Source organism: Carassius carassius, chromosome 31 (genome assembly GCF_963082965.1).
Source record: "Carassius carassius chromosome 31, fCarCar2.1, whole genome shotgun sequence".
NCBI classification, from domain to species: Eukaryota; Metazoa; Chordata; class Actinopteri; order Cypriniformes; family Cyprinidae; genus Carassius; species Carassius carassius.
In genome coordinates, this window is record NC_081785.1 from 31,019,445 (window position 1) to 31,029,127 (window position 9,683).

The following is a 9,683-nucleotide window of genomic DNA, read 5'->3' on the forward strand; positions in this document are numbered from 1 at the left end:
ACTCAATTTCACAGTTAAAAATGAACAAGTCGCCTGGTAGTGATGGGATAACGGCTGAATTTGATAAGTTATATTCTGAGCTGTTATCTCCATTCCTCCTGCAAGTGTATACAGAGAGTTTAAACTGCTCTGAGCTTTCTGTTAGTATGAAGCAAGGTGTCATTTGTTTAATACCTAAACCTAAAAAGGACATTCTTCTCTTAGACAATTGGAGACCTGTTAGCCTTCTTAATAATGACTATAAATTGTTTGCTCTTATTTTCTCTAATCGTTTTAAATTGGTTTTGAACTCCATTATTGATGAAAATCAGTCAGGGTTTATGAAAGATCGTCATATCTTTAATAATATCAGACTGGTTTTTGATCTCATTGATTACTCTGAACTTATTGAGGACGATAGTTTAATTCTGTTTTTGGATTTCTTCAAAGCTTTTGACACAATTGAGCATCCTTTCATTTTCTTTTGTTTAGAGCCTTTTGGTTTCGGGCCTTTTTTTTGTAATGCGATGAAAACGTTGTATGTATCAGTTAAATTAGGACACGGCACTACACAGAGATTTTCTTTAGAGCGAGGTGTTCGGCAAGGCTGTCCAGCATCTGTATACCTCTTTCTTATTGTAGCTCAAGTCTTTTGTCATTTTATAAAGGAAAGTAAGCTTGAAGGAATTCATATAGCTGGTAGAAATATTTTAATTAGTCAATTAGCAGACGATACAGCCCTTTATAAAAAAAATCCAACCCAGGTTCATCAGGCGATTAAAATTATTCATTTGTTTTCTAATGCTTCAGGTTTGTACCGTAATATTAAAAAATGTGAAATTTAAGATTAAAAAAATTCCTCCCTTTTATCTTTGGATGGTATTCCTGTTAAAAAAGATGTTAATTACTTAGGTGTTGTCATTTCGGAAAATGAACCAGATAGAGTTTCCCTGAATTTGAACCCTGCCCTTGAAAAGATTAAAAGAAAATGTAACGTTTGGTTATTAAGGGACTTGTCCCTGAGAGGTAGAGTTATTCTGTCAAGAGCAGAAGGAATTTCTAGACTGACCTATATTGCTTCAACTATACATTTAGACAATAATTCTCTAAATGCTATTGATCGGACTTCATTTAATTATTTATGGAAGAATCGTGTGCATTATATTCGTAAATCTGTTGTCGTCAATTCTCTTAAAAACGGTGGACTTGACTTTTTGGATTTTTCTACTTTAAATAACACTCTCAAAATTAACTGGTTAAGATTTTGTCTGAATAAACCTTCTTTGTGGAATTTTATTCCTAATTTTATTTTTGACCAACTCGGGGGTCTTTCTTTTCTACTAATGTGTGATTATAAGATTATAAGATTGAGAAATTACCGGTAAAACTATCTGCTTTTCATGCTCAAGCCTTGTTGGCTTGGAAATTGATCTACAAGCACAATTTCTCTCCGCAGCGTTATTTTATTTGGAACAATCGGTGTATTCTGTATAAGCACAAATGTATTTTTCTGAAAAGCTGGTTTGATAAGGGTATTGTTTTAGTTTCTCAGTTGTTTAATACTCAAGGGTATCTCATGACTTATGAGGAGTTTCTTGAACACTTTAATTTTCCTGTGACTCCCAAGGAATTCTCTCTTGTTTTCTCTGCGATTAACTCTGGTATTACTTCTTTATTTAGTGATGTGTTATGGGTTGACATGCCCATAGTCAATCTAACTGATACAATGTGTGGTCAAATTGGTTTTTCACAGACTGAAAACAACTGTTTTTAAAGGAGGTTACTACCAAGCCTTGCTCTATTGCTTATTGGGCTAAATTAGTTAGAAACTCTTGGGAAAGTGTTTGGCTATTGCCTCACAAGTTTTTTGTTACAAACAAGGTAAAGGAAATTTCTTTCAAAATTATTCACAAATTCTATCCTGTTAAACATTTTCTTAGTGAATTTAAGAAGGATATTGATGTTTTCTGTTCTTTTTGCTCTTTGCAATTGGAAACTGTATCTCACGTCTTTTGGCACTGTAGTTTTGTTAAAAAGCTGTGGTATGACGTCTCCGTGTTTATCAAAGAAAAGGTACTCTCTAATTTTATTTTGCTATTTGAAAATGTAGTTTTTGGATATTTTACTCAGGATAATGTGAATAACGAAGCCTTTGTTATTAATCTGTTTATTCTTTTAGTTAAGTTTCACATCCATAAGTGTAAATTTTCTAACAGAAAACCCTGTTTTACAGTGTTTTTTAAAGAATTGGAAAATTACTTTTGTACTATTCAAAGTAGTACTAATAGAAAGGCTACTAAAACTGTCCGTTTATGTTCTGTCTTCAAAATATTTGAGTAATGTAATGGTCTTGCCTTTTTTTTTTTTCTTCTTTCTTCCTTTATTTCCCTGGCTTTATTATTTTGTCTGCTGTATTGTTCTGTATATGTTGTTAAGGCATAATAAAAAAATAAAAATAAAAAATTTTTTTTTTTTGGAATCTCGGGTAACTTCCCAGAAATGTCGTGGGCACGTCCTCAAAAGACGTCGCTAGTTAGTCCCATTGGGGACGTTGTAGCGACGTGGTCAGTTGGTCTTCAGATAACTCTTAATATTATTGCACTAACATGTATTATTATTATTAAGATACCATTTGAACAGCCTATTTTTTGGGAAATAAGTTATACAAAAAATTCATCAAGCATGTTAAAAGATGGCATGAATTGTATATATATATATATATATATATATATATATATATATATATATATATATATATATATATGCCATCAGTTTAAAAACAAAAAAAATTACTTATCAAATGGTGATTAATGTTTATTAATGAAAGAGAGTACAGGACAAATGAACATTTAAACCTTAAACTAGCAACGCACGTCACTTTCTGAGTGAAGTGCGGGACGTGCGCGTGCCCGTCATTTTGTAACGGTCAACTTCCAGCGGACGGACACGGAGGAAAGGTAAGCGCTATAAATCTACTTTTATTCATAGATTTTAACTGATATAATGTTAGATGCCATCAAAGAGGAGTAGTGTTTTGTATTTTTGTAGGTTTTCTCATTCAATTTAATAAATAAATGCTCTGTTTCGTTAATTAGCTCAAAAGCAGTCTCAGAGGTGGTCTAAGGTAACGTTAACTGTTAAAATTGAATATAACCTTACCTGTTTTAAATTATTTGAAATTTAACACGATAAACTATACAGTATTCACTTTCTAATTATATATATTTTTTAACCGTTGTAGGTTAATTAGTTAGTTTGAATGTCTGCTGCTCGCTCTTGATGATGCTCATGCTAGCCATGCTGTGAACTTGAATATAAACCGCTGTATGAAGTTTAACGTTAATTAGACCGAGGCTGCCGAAATCATGTTCAGTGTATGTGGGATTAATAATTTCCCCTTTTCTCCCTCAAGTGGCAGGCTTGTAAATTCTGTCATCTGTTCATTATTGGTGTTGATGGTGTTTTTCACATGCACGCTTTTTAATGCTAGTTTAATTCTCAAATTGATCTGATACTTTCCTTTCACAAAAAGTAAACAACTTGTTCACTTTTTTAGGGCCTGACTGCCACCAGTTGAGTCAATGATTCAGTGAGTTCCTTATGGGGAAATATATTTGTTACCACCTAGTAATTTAAATGTATTACTTATTGCTTTAAAATGAACACATATATTTATCATCAGGTGAAGAGACAGTTTGGGCAGCAGCAACAAGACAACTATTACAAGTAGAGATGGGTTTCAAGAACTGGTACTAATTTGGTTCCTGACTTGTTCGGTACTGAAAACATTTATATAAGCTACAGGATCAATAGTGCTGCTATCAGTATTCTTGTAACATTGCTTCATTACCCTTTAGACACAACCACATATCATCCAAATCATCTCCGAGTGGATGGCAGCAAGGATCCAGGATCAAGATTTGTGCCGCGGTATCCAGACATATAACGCCCCATTCACACGGGGAGTCAACGCCTCTCGTTTACTTTTAAATGGAGTGACGTCAAGCATGGAGAAATTAGTTCTGGGTCCGTTGGTCATGACAGAAGTTGAACACTTTTCAAGCGCCAATGCAGCCGTCCTCCAATCAGAACGCCTTATGCAAATACCCTAGCGCAGACGTGAGCCAATCGAGTGCATGCAATACCAGAAAACTAATGTGATTGGCTGTCACTATGAGAAGAGACAGTAATTCCGATCCAATATCAGTGTCGTTTTTTGCATTTTTTTTTAAAAATCAATGTAGAATTTCTATACTTCTGTGTAGGGATGTCAATTTTCAATTATTTCCATGATCGATCGTAGTTTAAATTAACGATCAATTAATCGATTAATTGTTAACCTTAATGCTGCAAAATGAATCTATTGCAGCAACACTCAGTCACCGGTATGACAACATGTGCAAAAGTGTGTGTGTATATATATATATATATATAAGAAAGACTTGATAATTTTTCATTGTGCTAATGTATTATAATACGAAAGGGTATGGCTCTTATACAGTGCGCAGTGCTTATACACAACCAGTGCGCAGAATGATGCGCTTGACGCAACACAGAGTCACAGCGTGTAGCATTACTCATAGAAATGTTCAAAACGCCAAGGGAAGAAATATTGATGTTGTGTATTATATGTGTGCAATATTTTGAGCATTTTTTAACAGTTTTAAATCTGAGTTATTGTGCGCTCTTGAAGAGAGTTTCATTGTTCTGACTGGAGTAACTATGATGGGATGATATGCTAATCTGTCAATTCAATACTATCCCGATACTTGTGTGCTGATTCAATATATATTTATAATTATATATATAATCGAGTATTGTGATTATAGTTATATAACTATTGCAATTCGTGACTTATCCAAATCGTCTATAAATGATTTGTTTGTTTGTGTAGATTTGAGGGAAAGATTAAAATCAAGGAGTTCTGGGAACGACTGAAGAAGACAGCAGTGAGGGAAGGAAGTAATCACCAGGATGGAAGTTCTTTGAGAATGTGTGCATTGTTTATTACAAGTTGAGTTTTGTAATTTTACAAATAGAGTTCAGTGGAACTAAGGACCGTAGTAAGCTAACTGCAGATGTGATGCACATCATGTACGTCATGAGCAGATGCACACTGTGGTCAGAGCGGCAGTAATGCGATTAGCTGCATGTGAATGCACTGATTGATGATAATCAGCAATGTTTCTCAAGCAGCAAATCAGTACATGAAAAAGATCATGTGACACTGAAGACTGGAGGAAAGTTACTGAAAAATTCAGCTTTGCCTCATAATTATTTCAATAAATACATTTTAAAGTATATTAGAAAAAGAGTATGAAAACTGTTGTTTTTTTTTTTACTATATATATATATTTTGAATCAAATTAATTTAGCCTTGGTGAGCAGAAGAGACTTCTCTTGAAAACCATAAAGAAAAGATTCCAGATGTTTGACTGTTGTGAACATGAGCAACATTAACAAGATGATCAGCTCAGAGAAGGATGATGACCCTGCAGGCCCAGGATGAAGAAGAGGAGGAAGAACACATTTAACAATCTTCTCATAAACTTGCCATGTGTTATAATAAAAACAATGAACATGGCTACAATAATATGCTAAATGTTATTAAAAGATTCCAGTTTGCAAGAAATCTGAGTGTCTGACTCTACATTAGAGGAACTCTTTCCTGAAGAACATCAGGTGCTGAGAAGAAGCCTTGTTCCACAGCTAAACCCTGCATCAAGCCTCCTGTCCTTCCCTCAGAAGAGCCTGTTTTCTGCTGCTGGGGTAAGAAACACACTCTTCCTCTTCTCTATCGGCTGTCCAGCACCTAACTCTGCCTCCTCAGCTCTGTCTGAAAGAGTCTTCTCCACAGTCAGTAATCAGAGATCACACATTCTCCTCAGAAAGTCCATACGCTCATTCTCTTAAAAACAAATAATACAGGAGAGATGCTAGAAATCTCTCTATTGTTCATTTTTCATATCTTTACGCTTTATGAATGTTTTTCTTCTGAGAAGCTCAAGAATGATGGTTCTTTGGTAATTGCTATATTGTTTAGGTTTATCCTCTGATAGTGAGCACAGAGCCCTGATCATGACATGCAAGAAAAAGAAAGAGATCATGTCCATGATTTACTAATTCGTTCCCTCGATGTACTAAAACATGCACCATTACTTTTACATTTCATCGAATTGCTAAATCCTATGCACAATTTACTAATTCGTTCTCTTGATGTATAAATACATGATTCAGCAAATCGAGGGAATGAAATAGTACAGGAATTAGCCTACACATTGTCCTGCATGCCGTGTAATTAAAGCACATCACCACCAGGCATTTATACCAGGAGCTTCATATACGACGCTCACGAAACAGTTTTACTTTGTGCAGTATCTGCTGAATTGTTTCATATCTATTTATCATATATTTTTTGTTGCACCAAATTATGTAGAGTTGTATCAATAACTGATAATTATACATAATTTTCACTGATAACGTCATTAACTATCCCCATCCTTAATAAGACAAACATTTTCTGTTGTTTATATTGTGTAATCTGTGATTTGATGTGTTCAGTTTTCTGTGCTCATGACTTAGAAACACTTTGCATGGTTAAAGAACAGGTGCAATGTTCAACATGTTTTAGCTTAGTATTTGTAGAAAGTAGTGCTGAATAAATGTTGATTTGTGAATGAATGCAGTGTGTTTTTGTCTATTTTATATTAGAATGTAATGTTTTTGTATTTGTTTGCATTTCATGTATGTAATTAATGTATTTACTATGAATCCCCTATAATTCGATTTCATAAGGTTTATTTTTTGCACCCGAGATTGACTGAGTTTATTAGTTCTTTATGTATTTCAAGGTAATGGTGAGGTGAAAATACGAAAGTGACGTGACATTCAGCCAAGTATGGTGACCCATACTCAGAATTTGTGCTCTGCATTTAACCCATCCAAAGTGCACACACACACAGAGCAGTACACACACACACACACACACACACACACACACACACACACACACACACACACACACACACACACAGCAGTGTTCATCATTTATGCTGCGGCGCCCGGGGAGCAGTTGGGGGTTCGATGCCTTGCTCAAGGGCACCTAAGTCGTGGTATTGAAGGTGGAGAGAGAACTGTACATGCACTCCCCCCACCCACAATTCCTGCCGGCCCGGGACTCGAACTCACAACCTTTCGATTGGGAGTCCGACTCTCTAACCATTAGGCCAAGACTTCCCTTGGAATACGTTGCTGTGACCAATATGATCCGGTAATGTCACATTTTCATAATGTGCCAGTTTGGTCGTTAGGACGTACTCATCACGTCCCAGCGACGTTCCACTATAACGTCGCCACGACGGATATGGAAATCACAAAGTTACGTCGCTGGAACGTTATTTGGGACGTCGCTGCGACGGATATGGTCTGGTCCAGTTATGTCGTCACGACTAACTGTGTTAGCTGGGAAGTAGCATGATGTTTCTGTCATCCACACAAATGGGAAAATAAGTACTGTATTTTCCGGACTATAAGTCACACTTTTTTTTCATAGTTTGACTGGTCCTGCGACTTATTTATCAAAATTAATTTGACATGAAGCAAGAGAAATTACCCAAGAGTCAGTTCGTGAGTTCGTAGCAGGTTCGCGAATCATTTGAGTCAGTTTGGAGATCGCGAATCATTTGACACCGTTTGGAAGTTCGGAGCGGGATCGCGAATCATTTGAGTCAGTTTGGGGATCGCGAATCATTTGAGACCGTTTGGGAGTTCGGAGCGGGATCGCGAATCATTTGAGTCAGTTTGAGATTTTGGAGCGGGATCGCGAATCATTTGAGTCAGTTTGGGGATCGCGAATCATTTGAGTCAGTTCGGGAGTTCGGAGCGGGATCGCGAATCATTTGAGTCAGTTCAGGAGTTCGGAGCGGGATGGCGAATCATTTGAGTCAGTTCATGGAGTTCGTAGTGGGTTCTCGAATCATTTGAGTCAGTTCGGGAGTTCGTGGCGGGTTCTCGAATCATTTTGGGGATCGCGAATCATTTGAGTCATTTTGGGAGTTCAAAGCGGTTTCGCGAATCATTTAAGTCAGTTTCACTGCATTATTCGGTGTATTCAAATGCATTTATGAATGCATGTGAATGATCACAATATTCAAGATATGGGGGTTAGAAAATGTATATATTTATATCATTCTATGTAGTTAATCAATATCACACGAAGAGTGCCATTTCAGTTTTTCTCCAAAAATCAGCATGATTAAAATGTGATATTAAGTTACTACAAACAATAATTTAATTACAAATACAAAATGTTGCAGAATAATGTAATATATGAATGAAAGAACCTTTGTGCCAAAAGGGTTCTTTCTTGTCATTCTAAAACCTTTTTAGCATAAAAGGTTCTTTGGAGTTGAGTAAAGAACCCAATGGTTCTATATCGAACCCCAATGAACCCTTTTTTCTAAGAGTAGTTCGGGAGTTCGTAGCGTTTTCGCGAATCATTTGAAATAGTTCGCGAGTTCGTAGCGTGTTCGCGAATCATTTGAATCAGTTCGGGAGTTCGTAGCGTGTTCGCGAATCATTTGAATCGGGTGCGTTTCCCAAAAGCATCGTTAGCCAGCTATGGTCGCAAGTTCCGTCGTTACCAACGTAGTTCCACGATTTGGTGTTTTTTACGAAACCATAGTTCAAACGAACATTCGCAAACTGCATCGCAAACTTGTGTCGTTGGAACGACAGCTCTCCACAGCTGTGTCCCAAAGTTGAGTGTACGCACTTCGAAGACCACGGACTTCGAAGACCGGTCTCCGAAGTGCGCGAAGGGCATAGCAACGGTGCTAGAGGAGATTAGCGATCTGTCGCATAGCAACGGTGCTAGAGGAGATTAGCTATCTGTCGCATAGCAACGGTGCTAGAGGAGATTAGCGCTCTGTCGTATAGCAACAGTGCTAGAGGAGATTAGTGCTCTGTCGCATAGCAACGGTGCGAGAGGAGATTAGTGCTCTGTCGCATAGCAACGGTGCGAGAGGAGATTAGCGCTCTGTCGCATACCAACGGTGCGAGAGGAGATTAGCGCTCTGTCGCATAGCAACGGTGCGAGAGGAGAGCTGACGAGAGCACAATCCTGTCAGGATAGGTGGAGACTATGCTTTTTTTAGCATAGTACAGGTTAATGTTCAGTGGCATCTGTGACCGCTGACAGTGCTCTGTTTGACCAGTCCCAGTCCTGCAGATGCAGTCTTTCATATAGTCACAATAATGTATTAATATTCTCACAAGAAATTGTGTTACTTTCATTTTTAAAACGGTAAGAAAGTACATTCGTAAAGTATACTCGTACAAATATAAAGTACTATGTTTTTTTCTTTCTCACAGGACAGCAGCACTACAAAAATATGGTCTTTTACAACATGATGTATTGTTGTAGATTAAACTACCCAACAGTTTTACTCTCAATACCTTAAGTATATTAGAGTATACAAGATAATACTTTTACTTAAAGGACAGTTCAGCCAAAAATGAAAATTCTGTAAGCATTTACTCACTTAAGTTGTTCCAGGTTGGCATTTTTATTTTTGGGTGAACTGTCCCTTTAGCTAAGCCTTTCTAGCCTTTCTAAGGTTTTAAATATGACAACTAGTAGTTTTTCCCCAATATGGTATTAGTAGTTATTATAGTTTAAAAGTATCTCAATATTTTGTGTACTA

General features: G+C 36.7%; 1 long non-coding RNA gene across 2 annotated transcripts; it reads left to right on the forward strand.

The window, feature by feature from the left end:
• Positions 1-2,844: 2,844 nt before the first annotated feature.
• Positions 2,845-3,898, forward strand: LOC132112166 (uncharacterized). Of its 2 annotated transcripts, XR_009424908.1 has the most exons (4): positions 2,845-2,936; positions 3,536-3,568; positions 3,662-3,755; positions 3,837-3,898. It is a non-coding gene; the product is annotated as an uncharacterized LOC132112166 (long non-coding RNA). The 2 variants fall into 2 exon arrangements; XR_009424907.1 differs by lacking the exon at positions 2,845-2,936 and having other exon boundaries at positions 3,235-3,568.
• Positions 3,899-9,683: the final 5,785 nt, after the last annotated feature.